General features: G+C 37.5%; 1 protein-coding gene across 8 annotated transcripts in view; it reads left to right on the top strand.

The window, feature by feature from the left end:
- LOC129948093 (phosphatase and actin regulator 2) overlaps nucleotides 1–25,460 on the top strand; it is a 417,788-nt gene that overhangs the window by 27,680 nt on the left and 364,648 nt on the right. The window lies entirely within an intron of this gene.

The following is a 25,460-nucleotide window of genomic DNA, read 5'->3' as shown; positions in this document are numbered from 1 at the left end:
AACATAACCCCACAGAAAATTGTTTCTCGACGTTGATTCGCATAATCTTGGAGGGGCTCACCAAAAGTTTCCTTCATGAACCGAACCATTATTTTGATAAAAAAATATTGCACGATTTGGAAACGTTGTCCAGGAAAAAGTTTATTCATTACGCAATTGCGTACGCCCGAAAGGTTGAGGTTATTAGAATTCTCTTGCAGCGTGATTTCGACAAGATTGCGACGACTGGAAACTGAATATAAATGTCCAGAAGTCGGAGACAATTCTGTTCCGGACTCCGTTATGCATTAGCGAATCTTTTTATGTGCATTACTTTTCCAACGAGGTCCTATACAACGGGGCTCGAATCAACAGAATTGACAATTTCGTGATAAAACTCGTTCGAGGTCACATTGCAAGAGCTATGTCTTCCACCAACAATTTAATTTTCGGTTGGGAATAGTTGAGAGTTGTAAGTCTCTAGGCCCTAGTTCTCAATGGACTGTTCCGCCGCCTAATTTATTTTTTATTTCAAATAAAGAGAAACATTTGGTCTTATTGCCCAATAAAATAAAGCCAAAATATAAAAAAACTTTTTCATAAAAATATTTCACAAAGCTAAAAATCAATTTTAAAATATCATAACGCCCAAATTGCTAACTGATGCCATTTTAAACATTTGGGTATTTTGACAAAATGTTTTTTTTTGTTGGGGTCTACGACATTTTGAGTTTTAAATTTTATCGCTCAAACGCAAACGTTAAACTAAATAAATGTCAGATCGCCCAAAAATACATTATGTCAAGAAACTTTACTTACGTACCTGCGGTATGGCAGATCGGGTAGTTGGTGATTGCCTAAAACTTGGTTTAGGCCAACAACTTACTTGCCATGTCGAAGTTCTTGCTTTAGGTAGGTAGGTAGGTAGAAATGGCGATCTCAAGGCAACCTACCCTGAGATTCAATTAGCGCTGTAGTGCGCCGTTTTGATACTAAAAACTCGTTTGACCTTTGATTGAAAGGGATAGATTTATAGAGAAGCTTCATAGCTATTATGTTAGAGCCATTTTGACGCATTGAGAAAAAAGATTAGGTCTCTAATCTTTGTCTCAGATAGCTCATCAAGTTCGTGAAAGAATAATTTTCCAAAGTATTTCATTCTAGTGTTTGCCAAAGCAGGACAAAGCAAAAGGTGTTGTAAGAGATACCCAACTTCTCTGCATGAATTCCTATCGTCCAATGTCCGGTACAAACCGCAACAATCCTGGCTATGCCTTGCCTTGGCCTGCATAGAAGATCGTTTGTACGGGTTTTATAATAGGTGGGCCATATCTTCCTAGATATAATGCAGTTGGGTAAATTGCTCCACCTTCGGTTTGATTTAGTTTGGTAGATAGAAAAGATTTTACCCTTCATAGCACCAAGAAGAATGTTAACCATTTCCGCAAGTGAGCTATGAAGGGCCGATCCTTGCCTGGCTAGCTCGTCAGCCCGTTCATTTCCCACGATACCACTATGGCCCGGAACCCAGATCAGGGTGATACCGAGGTTAATATTTAGGCTCGTAAGCTCATCGCGAAATTGCTGGACCAATTTAGATGAGGATGAGGCCGAGTTAATGGCTTTGACAGCTGCCTGACTGTCTGTAAAGATAACCGCATTTCGGTTTTGGTTTGGGCTTTGTTTAAGTATCTTACATGCCTCCCTTATTGCCAGCAGTTCAGCCTGAAAAACGCTAGCAAAGTCAGGAAGCCTAAAGGATTTGGCTACATTTAGGGACTCAGAAAAGATCCCAGAACCAACTCCGCACTCCATCTTTGAGCCGTCAGTAAAAATGGTTGTGTCGAAACCTATCGACACGATGTCATCCTCCCAATCTTCTCTGGATGGGAAAATAACCTTAAAACCCTTACTAAGGCTCAAAGTAGGAGTGCAGTAGTCAGTGTCTACCGAGATAATATCTGAGGGAATCAATTTCGTTGTGTTGCTATGACCATAAGGTTTTGACAACCAGCTGTTTGATTTCTTCAGCCTAATAGCGCTGCAGGAAACTATGTATTTAATAAAAAGGTCGATTGGTAGAAGATCCAAAATAACGTTTAAAGCGTCCGTTGGGCAAGTACGGATGGGCCCACGCAAGCTGTTCTCTGAACCTTCTTTAGCTTATCAATATTATAGGCTTTGCTAAGAGCAAGCCACCACACAATCGAACCATATGTTAAGATTGAACGTACTACGGCTGTGTACGTCCATAAAATCATCTTCGACTGAAGTCCCCACCTTTTGCCGAAAGTTTTTCTGCAGGCGTAGAAGGCAACACAGGCCTTCTTAACCCGTACTTCAATATTTAGTTTCCAGTTTAGTTTAGGGTCGAGTATAACTCCCAAATATATTGCACTGGAAGACAATAATAAGATTTGACCGTTGAGTCGAGTTAGCGTGAAGGGCAGTACTTTAGTTTGGTGGTAAGGAACAACAGTTCAGTTTTACTTTGGTTAACTCCTAGTCCACAACTCGTGGCCCAATTGCTAACTTTCTAACTCCGTGATTTCACTAATCACAGAGGTGTACTTTCTTGACACCAATAGCACCAAATCATCCGTATAGGCTACCGCCTTCACTCCACATCTCTCTAATTTAACAAGAATTGTATCCATGACCAGAAGCCATAGAAGAGGCGAAAGGACACCACCCTGGGGTGTTCCCCTACTCACGTGTTTTGTTGTGATTGTATTGCCTAGAGTGGCTCGAATCTTCCTACCACTGAGCATGGAAATAATCCATTCTGGAATGAAGTCTTCTACCCCGAACTTAACGAGCGATTCTTCTATGGATTCTGTAAGGAGGTTGTTAAAAGCACCTTCTGTGTCTAAGAAGGTGGCAAGAGTAAATTCTTTATAATGGATTGTTTGTTCTACAGTACGCACTACCTCATGGAGGGCAGTCTCTGTAGATTTGCCCTTAAGATAAGCATGCTGAGAGCTTTCGAGAGGTCGTCCAACTAGGATTTCTTTAATATGGTAATCAAGAATGCGCTCCAAGGTTTTAAGCACAATAGATGTTAAACTTATTGGTCTGAAATCCTTTGCGGATTCGTGACCTCGCCTACTCACTTGCTTTACCTCCTCGTGGTGGCCCCCGAGCAACGATTTGTGTATCCCAATATACATAAGTTAGCAAACACTACAAGGGTGAAGTTTCCTGACTCTTTAGGATAGGTTACGGAGATTAGCACTCTTCGTAACTGAACTCCATCCCGCTACATAAACCGAAATTACGCCTCGGTTAAACCCTGATTCAAAATTCTTTTGGGTGTTCTTTTACTCATACATTATTTGGGCGTTCCAACACTTCCTTATGGTTTTAAGTCCAATTTTTGTTTTACTTTTTGGGCTTTGTGACCAAGTTAGGGCTTTATGACATTTAAGGATTTGGGCGTTAAAGATCGAAAAGACCTAATCCCCCGATTCTCACAGACTTTGCCAATCTTCAAAATAATTTGGTTAATACATTTCTTGAGTAAAAAGTTTAAAACTACTAACTTAAATATATCGTAACAGACCCACTGTCGGAAATCAATTCTCTGTAGCGAATATCTTCTAAAAAAGCTTTAGGTCAATTTTGTAATCACATTATTTTTTAAATAGCTTAATAATTCTAAAATTTTTTCAAAAATGATGTTTTCTATAAGTGTTTTTAAAAAAATAAGTTTATTTTATAACAATTATGTTAATCCTAAGATGCACAATCTTACACATGGTGCTAAAAAATGAATAACTCTTCTAAAGCAACAGAGTGTAGATTAATTCGAATTAAATTTCCAATTAAATTGTTCATTGCTCGATTCAAATATTTAAAAATAATAAAAAAAATATAAAATCAATATTTGCATTCCGTTGAAATATTGTGTTTGCATTTTTTATTATTTAAAAAATGAAATATTTCTGAACACTTAGCGTTAGCATAGTCGATATACGAAGTATGACCATCACATAACCCATCACGGAATAACAACATAAGTCTCGTAGAATTGCATCAGTAATGAAAATTAAAAACTATTCAACCGCAATATAAATATTCGAATTCGAATGAAATCCATACGATGATGATTAGATTGAAAAACATTGGAATGTTGGTATAGGCACCTACATATCTAGCTATATTTTAACTCCGACTCCAAACGTCCTTATGGTTGAGTGATTGTAGACGAACTCTACCTGCTGGTCTGGCCGTTCGCCAGCGCATGATAAATACATGGAATTTAAATTTTGTAATTTGTCTGTCGAATTTTATTTGTTGTATTGGTACTTTTTTGTTTTGTTTTATGAAATACCCTGTCAGGTGTAATATGGTGAAAGAGGCCTATGCCGAAATGGATATAGTAGCCTTATCCTTGCACATAGCCTTTTTTCAGGTAAACCCGAAATTATACACATTCAATGGCGAGTTATCTGTTTCTTGCAGTGATATAACAAATATTTGGGGGGTGCATTATTACATTTCGTCGGTCGAGGGTCGGAAGTTGAGTTTTGTGATTCATCATTTAAATACCATCAGAGAGGAGTTCGTCTCATCAATTCAGATTCAGATACAGATCCGTAGAGACTAGCCTGCAGCCCGGGATTGTGTGCAAGTAAAGGGTGTTTTTTTTTAGCGGAAAAGAATTTTAAAATGGATTTACTTTATTCGAAAGATTAACTTCTGGAATTATAATTTGATGAGTATGATTTCTGGCATAGCACCACTTTCACTGTTTCGAACGAAGTCTAAAAAAGTGGTGCAATTTTAAATAAATTTTAACGACATTTGTGGCCCTTTACTTACTTACTTACTTACTTAAGGTGGCGCTACAGTCCTGTGTGAACTAGGGCCTCACCCAACAAACTTCTCTATCTGGCTTGGTCTCCAGTTTCGCACTCCAAGTTGGGTGAAGTCACCTTCCACTTGTGCGCACCACCTCATTCGCAGCCTTCCTCGACTGCGCTGTCCTGTTTGTGTGGATTCGAAGACTTTCTGGGCAGGAGGATAGGTTTCCATGCGCTCTACGTGACCCAGTCATCTTAGTCTTTGGACTTTTACCCTTCTGGCTAAGTCTACGCCGCTGTACAGCCCGTACAGCTCGGCGTTCCATCTTCTCCTTCACTCCCCTTCGATGCGTACGGAACCGTAAATCACACGAAGAACTTTTCTTTCGAACCGGCTCAAGGTGCTTTCATTCGCTTTTGTCATATTCCATGCTTCTGCACCGTATAGCAAGACGGGGATGATAAGGGTCTAATATAGCAATACTTTGGTCCCTCGAGAGAGGACTTTACCACTCAATTGCTTTCTTAGTCCAAAGAAAAAGCGGTTAGAAAGAGTTATTCTGCTTTTGATCTCAGCGCTGGTGTTGCTTTCTACGTTTACAGAGGAGCCTAAGTAGACGAAGTACTTGACTACATCAAAGTTACGTCTGTCGATGGTGACGTTTTGACGAAGACGTCGGTGTTGTATGTCCTTTCTTGACTACAGCATGTACTTTTTGCAACTCTTTAACCGTTAAACCCATTTTTGCCGCCTCTGCCTCAATACTCACAAAAGCTCCATTGCCATCTTGCTGAGTTCTTCCGATTATGTCAATGTCATCAGCATATGCCTGTCATTGGACAGACTTTTGAAAGATAGTGCCTCTAGTGTTGACGTGAGCTCTGCACTATTCTTTCAAACACGATGTTAAAAAAATCACATGCCAGCTCATCACCTTGTCTAAAACCTTTTTTGACATCGAAAGGTTCTGTTAAGATGTTCCCAACCTTTATGGAGCAGCGTGAATTCTCCATGGTCGTTTGGCAGGGATGCCAAAACTAGACATGCCTCTATACAGCTCGTCCCTGTAGATGCTGTCATATGTGTCCTTGAAAGCGATGAAAAGATGGTGGATGTCGATTTGGTGTTCTTGAGTTTTTTCCAGGATCTAGCGTAATGTGAATATTTGATCAACTGTGGACTTTCCTGGTCTAAAACCACACTGTTAAGGACCTATCAGGTTGTTGACGATGGGCTTTAGACGTTCACATATTACGGCAGAGAAGATTTTATAGGCGATGTTAAGTAGACTGATTCCTCTATAGTTGGTGTAGTTTAGAGGGTCTCCTTTTTCAGGATCGGGCAAACAATACTGAGGTTCCATTCATCGGGCATGCTATCTTCCGACCAAATCTTACAGACAAGTTGGTGCATCCTCCTAACCAACTTATCTCCACCTTCTTTAAAGAGCTCGGCATTCAAACCATCCGCTCCAGCGGCCTTATTAGACTTCAGCTTAGATATGGCAATCTTTACTTCGTCTAAGTCGGGAGGACGGGATTATTGGCTTTCATCGTCCATGTTGAATAGATCATTATCCTGCCTGACAGCGGAATTCGTTTCGTCGTCGCCGTTATACAGTCTGCAGAAGTGGTCCATCCATATCCTCAGCATTGACTGCCGTTCCACTATGATGTTTCCACTTTTGTCTTTGCTGCCTTCGGTTCTAGGTTTATGTACCTAAGAATTTCGTTTAACCTCTCAACATCTTCGACCGCACGCTTTTGATGCCCTCTCTTTTTTCTTCCGAGAAGTCGGTGTTCCTCTCGCTTCTTCTGCTCATAGAGCTCATGAGCAGCTCTCGTCCTTTTATGCAGCGCCGCTTTGCGTGCGTGTTGTTTGGCTGTATTTGCCTGGTTCCAGGGGTTCCTTGTTGGCTACTTAAAACCGAGAACATCAAGGAGGCGGCTTCTCTGATTGCATCTTGGCAATGTTGCCACTGGTTTTCGATACGTTGTGTTGGCGGAAGGGAACTTGGAGAAAGGTTATTTGTAACTCGGTGGGAAAAGGATTTGGCGATCTCTGGCGATTGTAGCCGTTCGACGTTGTACCTTCTCCCAGCACCTCCCTGTTTTGCCTTGGGTCTGGAAATCCGAAGTGCTACTTTGGCTACAACGAGGTAGTGGTCCGAGTCGATGTTAGCTTCTCGGAAAGTTGGTACATCCATGATGCTGGAAGCGTGTCTGGCGTCGATCGCAATAGGGTCAATCTGGTTGACGGTAGATTGAACTTGATAAGTCCAAGTTCCTTTGCGGATGTTGAGGTGTGGACAACGCGTACTGGCTACCATGATGTTTCGCCCCGCATTAAAATCTATGAGCCTGAATCCGTTGTTGGAAGTGTTGACGTGCAGGCTGTTCTTCGCGATTATTCCACCAAAGATGTCTTAACTTCCTAGTTTTGCATTAAAATCGCCCAGGACAATTTTAATATCGTAGCTAGGACACTGCACATATGTTTTGTCTATGAGCTCGAAGAACATATCTTTGGTGTTGTCGTCTTTCTCTTCTGTGGGGGCGTGCGCGCATTTGCATTTGCCGAATTTAGCCTTGATGCGTATGGTCATGAAGCGCTCATTGATGCACCTATAGCTCAAGACTTTTTGCCTAAGTGTGGCTCCAATGACGAAGTCGCATCCAAATAAGCGCTGTTGGTTTTCGTGGTAGCAGTCACCATAGTAAATAACGCAGTTTTTCATCCTCTTTTTGCCCGGCCCATCCCATCGTATTTCCTGGATGGCGATGTCTGCTTTATAGCGGTCTTCGGCCGCACGTAGTCTGTTAAGGGACCTAACATTCCACGTGCATATCCCAAGATCGTTGTCCTTAATTCGTTTGCGTTGGTTGCCAACAACAAATCCGTCCGTATTCGAGGCCTGTTGGTGCTTCGCAACTATGAAAGCTTTTACGTGGCCAGGAAGTCACCCCGACGGCACAACCCCCAACCTTAAGGGCCAGATCCTTAGCATAACTCCAACGATTGAGAGCCAGATAAAACCACTCCTTATAGGCCTGGGCTCCGAATATGTCGAAGAAGCCCTATAAGGTGTTCACTTAGTAGTTCAACCTTACTGATGGAACTGTAGACGCCATCGTTGACTCCATCTCGAGAATTCGTCCGCTGCCGTCTGGATAAGGAGAGGTGCCTGAGTGGAAACACCTCACCTCCCCTCTCTCGTTTGCTGCCCCAAACAACTTTCCACTGGGGTTGGAATCCAAGCTCCAGTTTAGGTACTAGGTACCCGATGTTCACCACGGGGTAGTGAGATAAGGAGTTGATAAACAGAGGTTGGTTTTGAGAAAAACCTGTGGACGATTGTGTCCTCTTGAATGCACATGTCTACCATTTGTGGCCCTTTATCTGCCAATAACACTGAGAATGTTGTTTTCGAAGTGGTCAATCATTTCCGCTTTATCTGTGTAGACTCGCGACTTCACATATCCCCACAGAAAGTAGTCAACCGCAGTGCCTGAAACTATGCGGTTATTAAACGTTTCCCTCATAAAATAAACTGTTGAGCTGCGAGACATGGTACTCCATCTTCTTGAAACCAGAGCAGGTTGTTCAATTGATGAAAGGAAAAGTCAGTAATCATGACTCTATAGCAATCATCATTGACTGCAACGTTCTGACCAACATTTTTTGTAAAGAAGTACAGACCAATTTGCCTCAAAGCACATCAAGCATTCAGTGTTTGGGGATGTAAGGGTGTGCCAAAATGCACTTGTGGATTATAATTATTCCAAATAGGGTAGTTTTGTTTACTGAAGTATCATTTAAAAATATTAACGTACAACCATGATTTTTAAAATAAAATTGCGTTGGAAGCGTTGTTCAGTCTTCATGTAAAATTTCTAAACCAAACGAAAAATAAATCACTCGAGGTATTGGGTTCAATCCCTGCCTGTGCAATCTAAAAAAAAGTTTTTTTTTTCACGGTTACTGCCTCTTAAGAGGAATTGACAAATTTTCCAAGAGTAATTCTTGTCATGAAAAGTGCTTTCTCAAATTTGCAGTTCGGATTCGGCTTAAAACTGTAGGTCCCCTACATCCCTGACAACAGTACTCGTAGACATGAATAGTTGAGAGTTGTAAGCAACTAGGCCCTGGACTGGCAATGGACTGTTGCGCCACCTAATAAATTATTAAAAATTAATTAAAAAAGTGTTGCCAACTTTAATTTTTATATTTATGAAAAAAACACCCTTTATATGTATTGATTGATGGGTAAATAAGGGACACAGATTATTATGTCGAAAAGGGAGAAATACAGATAGATTTAGTCTTCTCATTATTTTTCGCTTTTGCAGACGAATTCCCAAAAAGCTTTGTCTATTTTTGTCTGTCTGTTCTTTCTGTCTGACTGTCTGGCTTGCGGTAGATGTTGATGTTAGCTGGATCCCAAGCTTGCTTGGGGGTGTATCATCGTACGGTATTAATTTTCGTTCATTTTCTCCATTCCCATCGATTCATTCATTTCTGTGTTATTATCATCATTATGCATTTCTCAATGCGCATTGCGCTTCAAATCAAATAACGAAAACGTAAATACTCGTTATTTGGTTAGGTTTGTTTTTCATTGGACTACGTGCCATTATGCAATCACCCCCACCGAAATAGGGTGTGCATTTCTGGTGGTGGTCTGTTTGACCATCCATCCATCTATCTATCTACTAACCATCGTTGGTCTACTGTTTTTACAAGTTACAACACTTTACTACGAATTCGATAATATGGATAAGTTGCGGTTTGTTATGTTATGCGATGTTGATGTTAGTGTTGGTGTTATTCATAATATTATGCTCAGACATGCGTTTCAAAATATTTTGTTTTAACGATGCATTATGTGCATAAAATATTATAGTAGCGTGTATAGGATTTAATGGATTATTTGCATGTTCACACTTTTGTTGCAACACAAAATGTCAGATTTCTGACATTTATTCATTATATTCGATTAATGTTTTCAATCATGTAAGTACTTTGGGATTATATGAGTTTTTAACTTCGCATGTCCTGTCCAACAGCAGCGGTTAAGGTGCGTATCAACATACTCCTCGTACACTCTTTTTGTGCATTTTTTAATTGAAAGATTATAAAGGGTCATTTTTAATATACGATTAATACAGAAAATAAAATTCATAATTAAAGAGTTTATTAAATTATAAATATACAAAAAGCAGATGGTTTCGCATTAAAAAATGTGATTGATTTAAATACTTTAAAAATGTAAGGTGCAACATTGCGTGCGTTTTATTTTACGATGCTGTGGATTAAATAAATTCATTTTGAACATAATTGGTTTAAACTTATGAATTAACTTACAAAATTTACTGACGTACAAGGGGGCCATACTAGTGGGCCAGAATAAATATTTTGTTAAAAATTTTACATTTTTTTTTAAAACTTTATATTTCAAAATGAAGAACATTTAAAAAAAGAGGCTGAATTGCGACCCACACTGATAACTTCCCATTCCGTCTGCCAATTTGTTTTGCTTAAAAGGTTAGTAGGTTTCCTGTTTTGTTAAAAAAGTTGTCACAAAATAACTTAACAACAATATTTTGCATATGAAGAAATAGCTTGATTTCAAAAACTATTTTTGCTAACGATATTTTTAGTCGAACACCAATTTTTACCAATTCAGTAATTTTTTTATAAAAACCCGACAGGTTTAAAAAAAATAGTAGTATATTGCTATACTAGTTTTTTTAAACCTGTCGGGTTTTTATAAAAAAAATTACTGAATTTCAAAAAGAATAATTTTTGTGAGATTAAAATAGTTTAAAGCGAATATTTTTAAATATTTAAAAGGTATTTGAGTCGAAAATAAATTTTTTTTTTTAGTTTTTATTTTTTTGTAAGAAAAACTTTCAATTCAGTTTTTCTCAAAATTTAACATAATGTTGAAAACAATATTTCATATAAAATAGAATTAGTTTGCAGCCATAATCTTAAATTTTTGAAAGTATATTTGAGTCGAAAATTGATTAAGCCTCAATTTTTACCAACTTTAAGTAATGTTTTGTTTAGGTTCTTAGGTTAGGTTAGGTTAGGTTATAGTGGCTGTCCAAGATGGAAACGGACAAACTTAGGCCAGTTTAATGGCCCATTGTGATACTACATGAATCTTGAGGCTTCCTCCTAAGCTCAATGGAACCAGCTTGAGTCCCTTACGAAACGTGAGAGGCTGAATATATCGATATGATTTAGATCGTTTAGATCGTCAAAGAAGGATTCTCCAAGGTAATTCTTGCGTTTTCGAGCTAGAGCAGGGCATGTGCAGAGAAGATGAAGAACCGTTTCTTCCTCTTCCTCGTCCATACAGCTTCTGCAAAAGTCATTTGAGAATACGCCTAGTCTCGTGGCGTGCTTTCCTATTAGACAGTGACCGGTTATGAAACCTATTATCGAGCTTATATGCGATCTGCTTAGAGAGAGCAAGCACCTTGAACGTTTTATATCCAGTGTTGGCCAGATGTTTTTTGTGGCTTGACACGTGGTGATGTTGTTCCACCTGGTGCCTGCCCTCCTCGCAGCGTCTTGCATTAGCAACAGTTTACAAGTAGCGATTGGTATGCCAGTACTTTCCAAACGTTTTAGGATGGGCTGTACTGTACCGTTCCTGACGAGTTCATCTGCCTTACAGTTACCTGGAATGTCTCTATGGCACGGCACCCAGCAAAGGTGAATATTAAACTGTTGCGCCATCTCCATTAGAGATGATCGACAATTATGGTCTGTTATAGAGTTTGTAGAGACAGAGTCCAGAGATTTGATAGCGGCCTGGCTGTCAGAGAAAACACGGATATCAGATGTTGATATCACGTTTTCTGTGAGCCAAGAAAAGACTTCCTTAATCGCCAAAATCCGCCTGGAACACGCTACAATGATTGGAAAGGCGGAATGAGAGACTTAATTTCAGTCGTTCAGAGTACACACCTCAACCAACCCCTTCTTTGGTTTTTGAGCCATCTGTGTAAAAATGGAGTGACTCATCCTCCAAGAATGTCCTATCCTCCCAAAAAGATCTGGTAGGTATAGAAATCTGGAAGTTTCTGTTGAATTTTAGTTGGGGGATCGTGTAGTCTGTGTGCTTTGGAATTGATTCTAAGTACCTTAGAATTACGGAGTGGCCAATGTTGTTGTTAGTCCACTGCGACGAAGCATTGAGGCGAATAGTAGAGCTTGCAGCTATTTGTTTGCTAAATATGTCAAGAGGTGTAAGGTAGAGTAAGGTGTCCAGTGCCGCAGATGGACTTTATTTAACTTATCCCTGTTTATACCTTTCTCTAAAGCAGTCCACCATACTGCCACACCATACGTTAAAATCGGTCTGATTACCGATGTGTATAGCCAATGCGTGATTCTGGGTTGTAAACCCCATTTATTACCAATAGCTGTTTTGCAAGAAAAGAGAGCTACAGTAGCTTTTTTGACTCTTTCCTGTACGTTGCGTTCCCAATTTAGTTTTTTGTCTAAAACAAGACCCAGGTATTTAGCCTTGTCTGAGAATTTTAATTGGATTCCTTTAATATAGGGAGGGTTGACAAATAGAATTTTGTATCTCCTCGAAAATAAGACCAGATCGGTTTTGTGTGGGTTAACACCCAGTCCACAGCGATCAGCCCAAAGTATTAGTCTGTTCAAGGCATTTTGTAAGAGTTCTTTTAGGATATTAAGATGCTTTTCTGAAACTGCTATAGCAACGTCGTCCGCATAGGCTATCACTCTGAAACCCTCCGCATCCAGACTAGTTAGGATTTCATTCACCACTAGGTTCCAGAGGAGAGGGGATAGAACACCACCTTGCGGTGTCCCTCTACTAACGAATCGTCTGCTTGAAGAGTTGCCCAGTTTTGAGTTAATTATTCTGCTAGTAAGCATTAAATGAATTAACTCCCGAAGCGAACTCTCTACATTAAGAGATGTCAGTGCAGAAGTGATTGCAGATGTGTCCACGTTGTTAAAAGCACCTTCGATGTCAAAGAAAGCAACCATAGTGAACTCTTTATGATGGAGGGAATATTCGATGGTGCGTACTAAAGTGTGTAACGCTGTTTCCACCGATTTACCTTTACAGTAGGCATGTTGAGACGAAGACAGAAGTCTTGTATCGATACATGCCCTTAAATGGATATCAATCAATCTTTCCAGGGTCTTAAGAAGGAATGATGATAGACTTATAGGTCGTTGATCTTTAGCATTGACTTGGGAGCATTAACCTGCTTTAGGTATAAAAACAACTTTAACTACTCTCCATGCCGAGGGAACATGGACCAGGTAAAGGCAGCTGGTAAAAATTGCCTCAAGGATTGGTGCAATTATATCAGAAGACTTTTGTAATTCGACTGGTATTATACAATCTGGTCCTGCAGCTTTAAATGGTTTGAAGCTGTTGAGAGCCCATTGTAGCTTATCCTTTGTGATCAGACCTGTTTAGGTTCTTGCTTTTTGTAAAAAAACTATTTATTTAATTTTTCTTAAAATTAAATTGAATGTTTTTATAACATAAAATTAATTTGAAGCCAATATCTCAAACATAAAAATAGATTTTTGAGTCAATAACAATATTTACCAACTTTTAGGGATGTTTTGTTTAGGTTTTTATTTTTTGTAAAATTTTTCTTAAAATTTTTCTTAAAATTTAAATTTTACCAGATGTCGAAAACGTTATTCTTCGTTGCATTAAATTATTTTGGAGATAAAATCATTTTTCGTTCCTAAAATATTGGAAGTGACATTAATTTTTTTTTGATTTATAAAAAACACCTTTCATTTGGTTTTTATTTACAAAAATATATTTATTTTATATACAATTTAATTCAAGTCCCTAACGTCATTGATTCGTGAGATATTTTTTTTAATTGCTATGGTAAAAATCCACCCACAAAATTTGTTTGAGATTCCTTTCTGCATTCTAATATTTATAATACTATTTCAATGAAGTCAATATTTACTGGTTCTTGAGCTATGGACGACGAAAAAACTTCTCCGACATAAAGACATCTCTCTAGAAATCTTTTATTTCGACTCTAGGGACCTTGAAACGTCGAAAAATATCAAAATTTCCAATTCGACAATTCGGACCGATTACAACAACTTCCTACGGGTAGTTATAACAGTGAAAATATTGATATTTGAAATTTACATCTATATTCTTAGGTGACCAAAATAATAAAAGTCTTAGACTCAATCCCTGCCTGTGTCACCTAAAGTTTTTTCATGGTTACTGACTCTTGCGAGAAATTGACAAATCCTCCAAGAGTAATTCTTGTCATTAAAAAAGCTTTCTAAAAATAGCCATTCGGATTCGGCATAAAAACTGTAGGTCCCTTCCATCCCTGACATGACTCGCACACAGCAATGTTTGGAAATTATAAGTCACTAGGCCCTTAGTAGATAAATAGGGTACGATCGTATAATTTTTGACAGAAATGCACTTAATAGCATTCAACAAATTTAAATTTGAAATCAAATTTGTATTGCAAATTTGCTGAAGTAAAAGTTATATCTAAACAAGGTAAGCCACCAACAGAATAACACCTTACAGACCAATATCGCTTATACACCAATTATGGCAACCGTTTTCGTGAAATTGCTTGTGAAAAGTCTCAGCAAAATTGAAGAATAAATAAAAATAATTCCGGATAATCAATTTGGATTAAGAAATGGACATTCCACGATAGACCAAGTCTTATAGATGTGAATTATAAGGCACTTGAAGAAAAACAAGTGCGATTAGCTGTATTCTTAGATGTTACTCAAGACTTTGACATGGTTTAGGACTTGGGATTGGAGTACAACCTGCATAGGGATCTTCCCAGACAATACTATGAAATACTTAAATTTTATATTACGAATAGACTCTTTAGAGTACTTCACGGCAAAAATTACTCTTAACCAAAGAAAAAACAAAACGGTGTACCGCAAGAGAGTGTCCTAGGACCAACATTGTATCATTTATATGCATAGAATATTTCAGTCCGTAACATCGCTATCATGCCCACCTATGCTGATGATACTGCAATATTGGTGCCAGATAAATCTGTTACAAAGGCTACGTAAAAATTTTGCAAAATGTAGTTCATAACGTAAGTGTTTCGGGGCAAAAATGGCGTATTAAAAATTACTTTGGATGGAAAGCTTTATTGGGAAGAACACATAAGAAAAAAGAGAAGACCTGAATGTACTGGTTAATAAAAGAAGAACTCTGACCTATCTAGTCAGAACATACTAGTGGTAAATAAGCAAGTGCTAAAACCCTTTTGGACTTATGGCATTCAAGTAGCCCACCTATCCAAAAATTTCGAAACTAATTCCTTCGTGGAATTAAAAATGCCCTTAAAATAAATTGTGATTTTTTAGCTATTATCTTTTTGGCAACACTGGTTTAAACAGCTGACGCACGTTTCGTGTTTTGTTTCACTGTTAAACATCTTCAGTTTGGTCTATAATTTAAACATGAATCGTCTTTCAAACGAACAACGCTTGCAAATTATTATCGTGTGATTTAACGCATTTAGACTATTTTGTATGGAGCTATGTTAAAGCTCGTGTCTATATAGACAAGTCCGCTAAAATTAACGTATTGGAAAGACTGTTGGAAAGACTATGCCAATATTGGACTAAGCGGATCGACAATTTGAGGAGCAGTAAAGGTCATGAAATAATCTTCAAAAATTAAATTATATGGACCGTACTATCGATTCAAATAAAGATTTCATGCATTTTCCTGAATATTTTTTTGAAACAACTTCCTATGCCTTTTAAAAAATAACCCTTTATAAGTCATACCAACTATTTAACGAAGACAGTCTTAACTGAACTGATGACTTGATAGTCTATGCGATCTATGAGAAAGTATAACAACAGCTATTAACTTCTCCTAAAGTGAATTTTAAATTAAGAATGAAAAATCATTCTTCTATCTTTCATATATTGGCCCTGGCTTAACACGTGGCTTAAACGCGGTAAGAGTCCCACACTTATCGATACCGATTCTTACCTAGTGCCTTGCAGATTCCCATCGGATAGAAACAAAACTAAAAGAGCATAATTTATCCATTACATCCCTGACATAACCCGAATACAGAAATGGCTGAGAGCTGTAAGATACTGGGCCCTAATTCTTAACGGACTATTGCATCACAAATATTGGTTTAATTTTGTATGGAAATAAATCACAAAATAAGTCTGTGTCTTAAATGCCTTAAAGTTAATAATTACTAAAATTTGTACGGCGCCAAAAACTTGCGAAACAACTATTAATTTTTTATTTGTGAGTTGAAATATCGACTGGATAACTGAATTTTTAAATTTAAACTTGAAGGATATGTTTAATCAGCTAGATTGAAAAAGAATCTCTCAAAGCCTCCGTGGTATAATAGGAGGCTGGCTCACCTTAAAAACCTAAAAAACAAATTTTTTGTCAAGTTTAAGAAATCCAACGATTTGAATGGCAAAATCCAATTTTGTAAGGTTCTTAAAGAATTCATTGTTCTCAGTAAATTCTCGCACAAAAATTATCTCATGAACACTGAAGTTAATTTAAAATGCGACCCAAAGCGATTCTTGTCTTTTATAAATTCTAAACGGAAATCAATTGGGATCCCCAACCCTATGAATTTTAAAGGTGAAGAATCTACTGAGGTTTACTAACCTCAGTAAAGACACTTGACCTTTTTTCTCAGTTTTTTTAATCCGTATACTCTAACGCTCAGGGATATGCTTTCATTCCTTCTAATGATCAGCCCAAAGTGGATATTGGGTCCATACAGCTTAATTCTGCTAATGTTTTAGAAGGCTTACAAAGTCTCAAACCCAACGCTAAACCTCGTGTCGATGGCATTCCTGCGGTTGTCTTAAAACGATGCTCTAATTATTTTTAACCGTTCTTTGTCTTCCGGAATATTTCTGGACGAATGGAAATTATCTTTCTTGATTCCAATTTTTTAAATCAGGCTCTAAAAATAGCGTTGAAAACTATAGGGGAATTTGTAAGTTATCTGCCATTCCTAAACTTTTAGAAAGCTTAATTAAAATCAGTTGTCAGTGAACTTTCGTTGGGGAAGGTCCCCCTGTGTTGTGCGTCCGTTGCGCATGCGCGTCTTGTTCGAGTCTTGTGCCTAATCGTGATATTTGTCTAAGTGTTTTCCCCTTAAAATTAATGTTAACATAAAACAAAATTAAATAAAACAAATAATCAAAAACAAAACGAAACATAAAAATAGCAAAAAAAAATATTAAAAGTGATGAACAAAAAAAACAACAAAAATAAAAAAACAATAAATCACGCCACACCAAATCAATTACAATAAAACAAAAACAACAAACAACCAACAAAAAAATAATACATCATATTAAGCCAACTCAACATAGCGATAGCACAGTGAGTACCATCCTTCACTTTCCCCTTCTCTCGTACAGTCGCATGGCTTAGCTTGTGTATCACATTGCATTGTGTTTAATAACTAATGCAATTGATACACTGACTACGTCATCGTTGATAACAGATTGTTGACAACAAAAATTTTACTGTTTTGAACTAACAGGGCCGGATTCGATTCTTGTCACTACTAAGGCATAACACTAGTAGTGGCGTGTATCGAACAGCATTCTGTGGTTCAACTCAGTAATATTTTTCTTATAGTCTTCGTCTGTTTTGGTTTTTGTGTTTCTTGTATTTGCAATGGCTGGAAATTTCAGGGTAGATTATTGTAATATTCGTGGGCTTAGATCGAATTTTCTCTCTGTGTACTCCCATACTGCTTTAAACAGGCCAGCTGTATTGGCACTAAGTGAAACCCAAGTGGGTGAGGATTCCGATCCCACTGAATTCTTTATTCAAGGGTATAACTTGGTGCCATTATTCTTTTCCCACCATGGTCTCGCCATTTACATTAGGAATGATGTTGCTTATCAGTTTTTGCCACAATATGGTCCCTGCACAAATTCTTTTTTCAATTTTATGTGGTTTAAATTTTCCGTGAATAAGCAAATCATTCACTATTGCTTCCTTTATCGAAGCCCAAATCTAGACAGAGTATCAACTTCTCGTGAATTTGATGCTTTGTCTGATTCCATCCAAAGAATTGTTTCGTCCTATCCTCGCACTGAAATCGTTGTTACGGGCGATTTCAATGTACACAATTCTTCATGGCTTCAACATTCGGGCCAGTCAACACCAGAAGGAGTGTGTGCTGAGATCTTCGCTGAGTTAAACCACCTAACTCAGCTGGTCAACGAGCCCACTCGAATATCGGACGTGGTAGGTCGAGCAGAAAACACTCTTGACTTGTTTCTTACCTCTGACCCTGGTAAGTACACTATTAGTGTCCTATCTCCTCTAGGCACATCTGACCATTGTGTCATATCTGCAAATTTCTCGTGTAAAAACTCTCCAGTTAAAGAAAGAGCTCCTAAGAGAACCGTTTGGCAATACGAGAAAGCCAACTGGGACGGTCTCAATAATTACTTCAGGATCTTTAACTGGTCACTATGCTTCCTCGATAGTGACGTTGACGCCAGCGCTGATATGATCACAAGTTTGATTCTCCTGGGAATGAGAACTTTTATCCCGAATAGGGTTAAAAGCATCAGACCTAAGGAAAACGCATGGTTCGATGCGAGCTGTAAAGAGGTTATTAGGGTTAAGAAGGTAAGTTTCCGTTGTTTTAAAGCCAATCCAACTGAGGAAAACCGGAATAAGTTCAAGCAAGCCAGGAAGGCCTGCAACGCCCATATTCGACGGACCAAATTTTTACATGACCAAAAATTACGGCAAAAAATACTGCAATGTCCCAAAGGCAGTAAAAATTTTTGGTCATTTGTAAAAAATATGAGGAATTCTTCCTCTTCCTCGGTTCCTACGCTCGTTGTGAATGACACTCCATTTGTTAGCTCCTTAGAGAAAGCAAATCTCTTTGCTAAGCAGTTCGCCGCCAATTCAACTCTGCCAGTGAGTGTTATGACTCCGCCTGTACTTGAGCGAGTTAATGATTCTATGGGGCAAATCTTTTTTCGCACTCGTACCGTAGCGAGGGTCCTAAAAGATCTTAACATACACAAATCTGCTGGTCCGGATGGTATCCCCGCTATTGTTCTGAAGAGGTGTTCTTCATCGCTGGCAAAACCACTGCGTAAGCTTTTTCATCTGTCCTACTCCTCAGGTCTCGTTCCGAGCGGATGGAAAACCGCATTTGTCCAGCCTATTCCCAAAAAAGGCGAATCTTCCTCACCGTCTAACTATCGACCGATTGCACTTACGTCCCTTCTTTCCAAGGTCATGGAAACGCTGATTAATTATCAGCTCAAGAAATATCTTGAAGAACGGAAGCTTCTTAATGACCGACAGTATGGCTTTCGTAGCAATAGGTCCACTGGTGATCTCATGGTTCATCTCACCGAACAGTGGAACAAATCTTTACATAGCTTTGGAGAAAGTAAGATTATTGCACTAGATATTTCAAAAGCATTTGATAGGGTTTGGCATCAGGCTCTCTTATCGAAAATGCGTGCTTTCGGTTTGCAGGAATCCCTCCTTCATTGGATTAGTAATTACCTTTCGAATCGTTCAATACAAGTTGTATTGGATGGGTTCAAGTCTGAAAACCACAAAATAAATGCTGGTGTGCCCCAGGGCTCTGTTCTATCTCCAACACTCTTTCTCATTTTTATTAATGATCTCCTGTCTGCAACATCTAATCCAATACATTGTTTCGCTGACGATAGTACTCTTAGCTTTTCATATTCGTTTTCAGATTCACACCCCTCTTCTTCGGATGTGGAACTGCAACGACAAAATATGATAAGCTCATTAAATTCCGACCTAAACAGCATTGTACAATGGGGAAAAAGAAACCGCGTGGAATTTAATGCTTCGAAAACGCAATGCTGTCTTGTATCGTTAAAGCGAAATATACCCCCGCTGCCATTATCCATAAATGGCACTTGCATCGAGGAAACTGAACATCTCGATATTCTCGGTATGTGTATCACCAACCACCTTTTGTGGAACGATCACATACGCGATGTCGCCAAAAATGCCGCAAGATGTTTGGGTTTTCTAAGGCGATGCAAGAAGTTTTTCTCCCCCTCTGATCTGGCTGTTATTTACAAGTCTTATATACGTCCAAAGCTTGAGTATAACTCCCATATCTGGGCTGGTGCTCCTGCAACTTACTTAAGCCTCTTGGATAGTATTGAACGTAGAGCATTTAGATTGATTGGTGATATTACCATCATAAGATCATTTACGTCACTTGAACATCGTCGAAATGTTTCTTGTCTCACCCTGTTTTACCGTTATTTTAATGGTTTATGCTCTAGAGAAATAGCCAGCTGCATTCCTCCCCTTAAACAGTTCAACCGTAATACTCGCGCTTCTAGGAATGCTCATCAATATACCCTCGAGCCCATCTTCGGTCGTACTGTCAAATATAGAGATTCGTTCTTTAGCCGTACTATGCGAATGTGGAATGCCTTACCACACTCTGTCTTTCCCAGCTATTGCAATATTCAGGAATTCAAAACCAATGTGCACCGACATCTCCTTTCAACCCCTCTCTCCCTTTCCTAGTGCTCACACTGTGTCTACATAATAAGGGTAATATATCCCCTTGAGTGTGCGCTTATTATAAAAAAAAAAAAAAAAAAAAAAAAAAAAAATAAAACTTGATTTTCTTGTGAAGGAAGATGTTAGTAGTGCCCAACATGGATTTATTCCTGGAAGATCGACGGTTACTAATTAAGCTTGTTTTTTTTTTTTTTCTTCTTTCGTGGTTGAATCTATTAAAACCCAAAGCCAAGTTGATGCTATTTATACTGACTTCAGCAAAGCCTTCGATTCTGTATGTCACAATATATTGCTTCGTAAGCTTCAAGTATTCGGCATACACTCAACTCTACTTCAGCGTATCGGTTCATTCCTAATTGGTAGAGTGCAAGAAGTACAAATAGAGGATTATACTTCAAGGCCTATTAGATGTACTTCAGGTGTCCCTCAAGGTAGTCATCTTGGTCCTTTGTTGTTTATAATATTTATTGATGATATTGTCAACCATATTAATTTTAGCCAATGTTTAATATGTATGATGATGACTTTTAAAGTTAAAGATCTAGGGGTTACATTCGATCACAAATTTTCTTTTGTTCATCATGTTGATTCCTTCGTCGTCAAAGCTAACTCAATGTTATAATTTATAAAAAGTAATTCAACTGATTTTTCCGACCCCTACAGCTTTGTTGCGCTTTATACTCTTTACTTTAGTAAGATCTATTTTGGAATATGCTGATGTCATCTGGAACCCCCACCAACTACTATTATTCGATAGAATTCCAAAGATCCAAAATCGTTTTACAGGGTATGTTTTTTATAAAAAGCATTGGAATTTCTGTCCAAACTCCCCAGCAAGGCAAAGCCTTCTAGGTCTGCAGATACTTAAATCTCGAAGAACTATTCATGATATAATTTTTGTGCGTGATATTATGTGCTACCATATTAAATGCCCTACCCCTCTGTCTTTAATTTTTATTTATGCTCCAACAAGACCGTTGAGGGAAAGATACCTTCTTTTTCAACCTAGACATAGAACAAACTACGGAGTGAATGCACTAATTTCAAGGTCAGTTAGGAAGTTCAACGAAATGAATGGACATCTTGATCTTTCATTTTCCAGAATCTGTGGTGCTTGTTACTCGTAGGTGAAATAAATAAATAAAAATAATAAATAAAACAGGGCCTACTAATAATTTCATCTAAGTATTACACCAGGCCATCCAAATCGGGTACATTTATCCTGTTTTACCCTATTTTCAAAGTAGATGGTTCAATACAGCAAAAATTTTACAAACAAATACAATATCTTTTTTTCTTCTTTTAAATCTGTGTCTTTTTCATGTTTTATCTGTAACTTATTTTTAAAACAAATCCCACTAATGCCCTTAAAAATTAAAACTTTAAAAACGAAAAAAAAAACACCCTACTAACATCTTTCAAGGTTTAAAGAAAAACCAACTTCTTTAAATTCAAGTCATATGCTTGATGTTCATTGCTAATACGTTCCGGAGATAGTCGTTGTCGTAATCTCGTAATCGTTATACCTAGTCGTTTGGTTTCATCCACATTTGACAATCTCTTCCTCGCTCCCTTCTTCTCGTTTACTTAAACTTGGAAAGTCAATCGATTGAATTAATATTTCCCTCTTGTTGTCGGTTAAGTATTTCTCGTCTCAAGAGTTCATCTTAAGTTGAACCATTGAATAAACACACCCTTTTTTTTCTGGATGTGCGGTATAAATCCACAAGGGCATTGCCCTAAAGCTTGCGATTTTATTTTTCATTTTATTTTTGCCTCAGAATTTATCTACGAGTGAGTGAACTTTTCTTTTTTATAAAAATCTACATCACATCAAAAAAAAAAAGAAGAAAATATAAAAGAGGGTGCAAATTTCATCAGGAAACCCAACATGATTAGCTAGCTCATGCAAGTCAAGTTCAGTCAGCTTTCTGTGATGTTCTTGCTCCAAAATAGAGACAAACATACAAACGTATTTATGTACATGCATCACAACATTCTGTATCCTGACATCCAGGAACCAGAATTGTGGGTGGATTGTGCGTCGTCTGCAAAGGCATCTCCTGGAGTTTTTTTGAAAGACATTTTTTGAAACTGGAATACTCGTTATCATCATCACACAAACAAAAATTATGTGTAGGTTAAAATCCTTCCTACAAGGATCCGCAGGTATTTCCTCTTGAAAGTTCTATGCAGACGAGAGGGAGATATAGACTCAAACACAATCGATGAATTTATCCTGATTCAAAGATAAAAATAAAAGTGCCTTCCAGGCTTTTTTGTTGGTGATATATGAGGGAACGGTTATGTAGAGGAGAGTTGGTTATGGTACCTAGAAGACAACGAAAATTGTAGCCTTTGTTAGTTGACTGGCAGTTGGATTTTTACTTACAATGATGGCGGTGATGATGGTGTGCTAAAATACCCTTGGTTACCCTCTGGACTTACCCCTGTAGCCTGATGCTCATCTATCATATTTTCTTTTTATAGAACCAAGAGCAACCAATAACAACAACATCTAGCAATCCCTTCTATTCTATTCCGTTCAGTTGGTTTGGGTTGAGTTGAGTTGAGTTCAATCCAATCCCTGTGGTGTTGTTCACAAGGACTCTTGTCCTTTTACTTCTACACATTTCCATATAAAGTGCGGGATATTTATAGCTCTATACATCTACGTATCGATGAAATTGCTCTCTTTCTCTTCTTCTCTTATGTATATATGTATTTTCTGAAAGTTTAGATTCATGCTGCTGATGCCGTTTGAGAAATAAGTTACCAAGTGGAATTCTTTTGTCATATAAAATTTTCATGGTGACCATTTGTGTGTTTTTTGTAACGATCATCAAGAAATATTTGATTTTTTTCTCAAAAATTTAAAAATTCATATTTAATTTAAAAAAACATTTTTGACAAAAGTTTGCTGAAAAATTTGAAGTAGCTTCAAAAAAATAATTTTGAGTAGGTTTTTCTCTTAACAAAAACAAAAATATGGTCACTCTATTACTGGTTCTTAAACAAAAGCATAGATAGGATTCTATAGGATATATCTTTATCTGAATTCAAATACTCTGCGCGTTGGAAAAACTTTCTCAAAAGCAAATATGAACAAAGGATTCGTTATGAGTATTGAGAAAAAGTTTTTTTTTTTATTTTGTTTGAACAGAAAAATGTTACCCGAGGGTATAATGCTATGTGCCCACATATACAAACATAGAGCTAAATGTATATAGATAAGAGTATATAGTTTCAAGTTGAGCATCATCATTTGATAACTTCAAACAATGGTTATAAAGGTCTTATAAGAAAAAGTGTCATTTCACAATTCAGAATATATCCACCTATCTATAGAAAAGATAAAATACCTCTACAACAAATAAAAAAAAATATTAAAACCCATACAAAAGGATAAGAGACAATAATATTCCCACCAGGCAGCCCTTTAAAAGTTGACCTTATGGGCATCGTAATAAATCTGAGATTGATTTTTTTAGACAGTAAATAATATTTTATATTTATCAATTTTTTTTCCTCGGTTGGAATAAGTTTTGGTTATGATCTAAAAATTTCTTGAAAAACTGCATAAGTTTCGAGGGATTATTTAAGGAGAGATATGTCAGGATTATTATTATTAATTATTTGCCTTAAATAAACCCTCTGTTCACAGATATCAATTCTGTTGTAATATTTTCGAAGGAAGATTTCGAACAAGTTGAGCAGTTCTCTGATATTTGTCTAGGAATCGGCTTAGAGCTTTAACGTAATAGAATTGCATCATCTTATAATGGATATTTCTAAACAAGTGTTAACAATGGGTTGGGGACAATATCCCAAAACTCCAAAAACCATGAAACATTTTATAAAAAGAAACATTTTTGAGGTTCTAGAATATCGGCATTTGCTGAATTTTGCGATTTTTCGTTTTCTGGATCATGAGTTTTATGGTTTTTCCAAAAAAAAAAAATACAAAATACTTACAATTAGTTTTCAAAATTAAATAATCCCTATTCTTTAAAATATTGAAAGTTTTAACACTTTGGAAAAATTTAAATTAAACAAAAAGCATAGAAATTCATTCGTTCGCCTAATTTTAAAACCTTCAGATTTTTGAACTGCAGTACCGTTGGCGTTATGGCTAGTGCCTAAGACTGTATGTCGTGGCAGGGGTCTTGGATTCAATCCCTGCCTGTGCAATTTTTTTACGAGTACTGCTTCTTGCGAGGAATTGCCAAATCTTCTAAGAGTAATTCTTGCCATCCAAAGTGTTTTCCTCAAATTATTCCCGTTCCATCCCTGACAACATTGCTCGTACACAGAAATGGTTGAGAGTTGTAAGTCACTAGGCCCTAAATGTCTACGAACTGTTGCGGCACCGAATTTATAATTAAAGATTTTTGAGCTCATTTTTTTTTTGTAAAATAGAAGAATATGTAATTTTTTCTTAAATGCAATTTTCAAAAATGTTAAAGGATAATTTTTTTCTTTGAAAAATCGTTAAAAATGTTTATCTTTTTAAAAACTGTGCGAGAGCCCGTATAAACGCTCCTTACAGGTCTGCGCTTCCAATATGTCGTAATAGCCCTATACTAACTGTAGACGCCACCGTTGATAACTTCTTGGAAATTCCTCTTATTATCTTTTATTGGAGGAGCTTTTTATATTAAAACTCAAATCGAAAAATTGTATAGGAATTGTATAAAGAAACTTTTCAACATGCCTCTTAATACGCCTAGTTATGCGCCTAGAAACAGGACTTCCAAAACTTCTCACAAGCACAATGAAGTCTCAAGCTGACTTAAACAAAAAAAACTTATTTTATATGAGCTGAAAAACAAGGACTGGTGGTTTGCAAGATGGCAATCTGTTGGCAATGAGTTTGGAGTAAAATTGGAGGATGATTTCAGCAATGTAAACCATGTGAAAGAACAAATGTACATCATAGAGAAACATGGGGACATTCACTGGTAGAAGAAGCTCAAGCCTCCTTCAGTAGATTAATCTACAGTCAACTCAGCTATAATCGTAATTCCAGAAATTTTTTCAAGGATTTACTGAGTTATGA

The sequence above is a fragment of the Eupeodes corollae genome, chromosome 2 (genome assembly GCF_945859685.1).
Source record: "Eupeodes corollae chromosome 2, idEupCoro1.1, whole genome shotgun sequence".
NCBI lineage: Eukaryota > Metazoa > Arthropoda > Insecta > Diptera > Syrphidae > Eupeodes > Eupeodes corollae.
The sequence above is the reverse complement of the archived record's forward strand: the minus strand, read 5'-3'. Positions and strand labels throughout refer to the sequence as shown.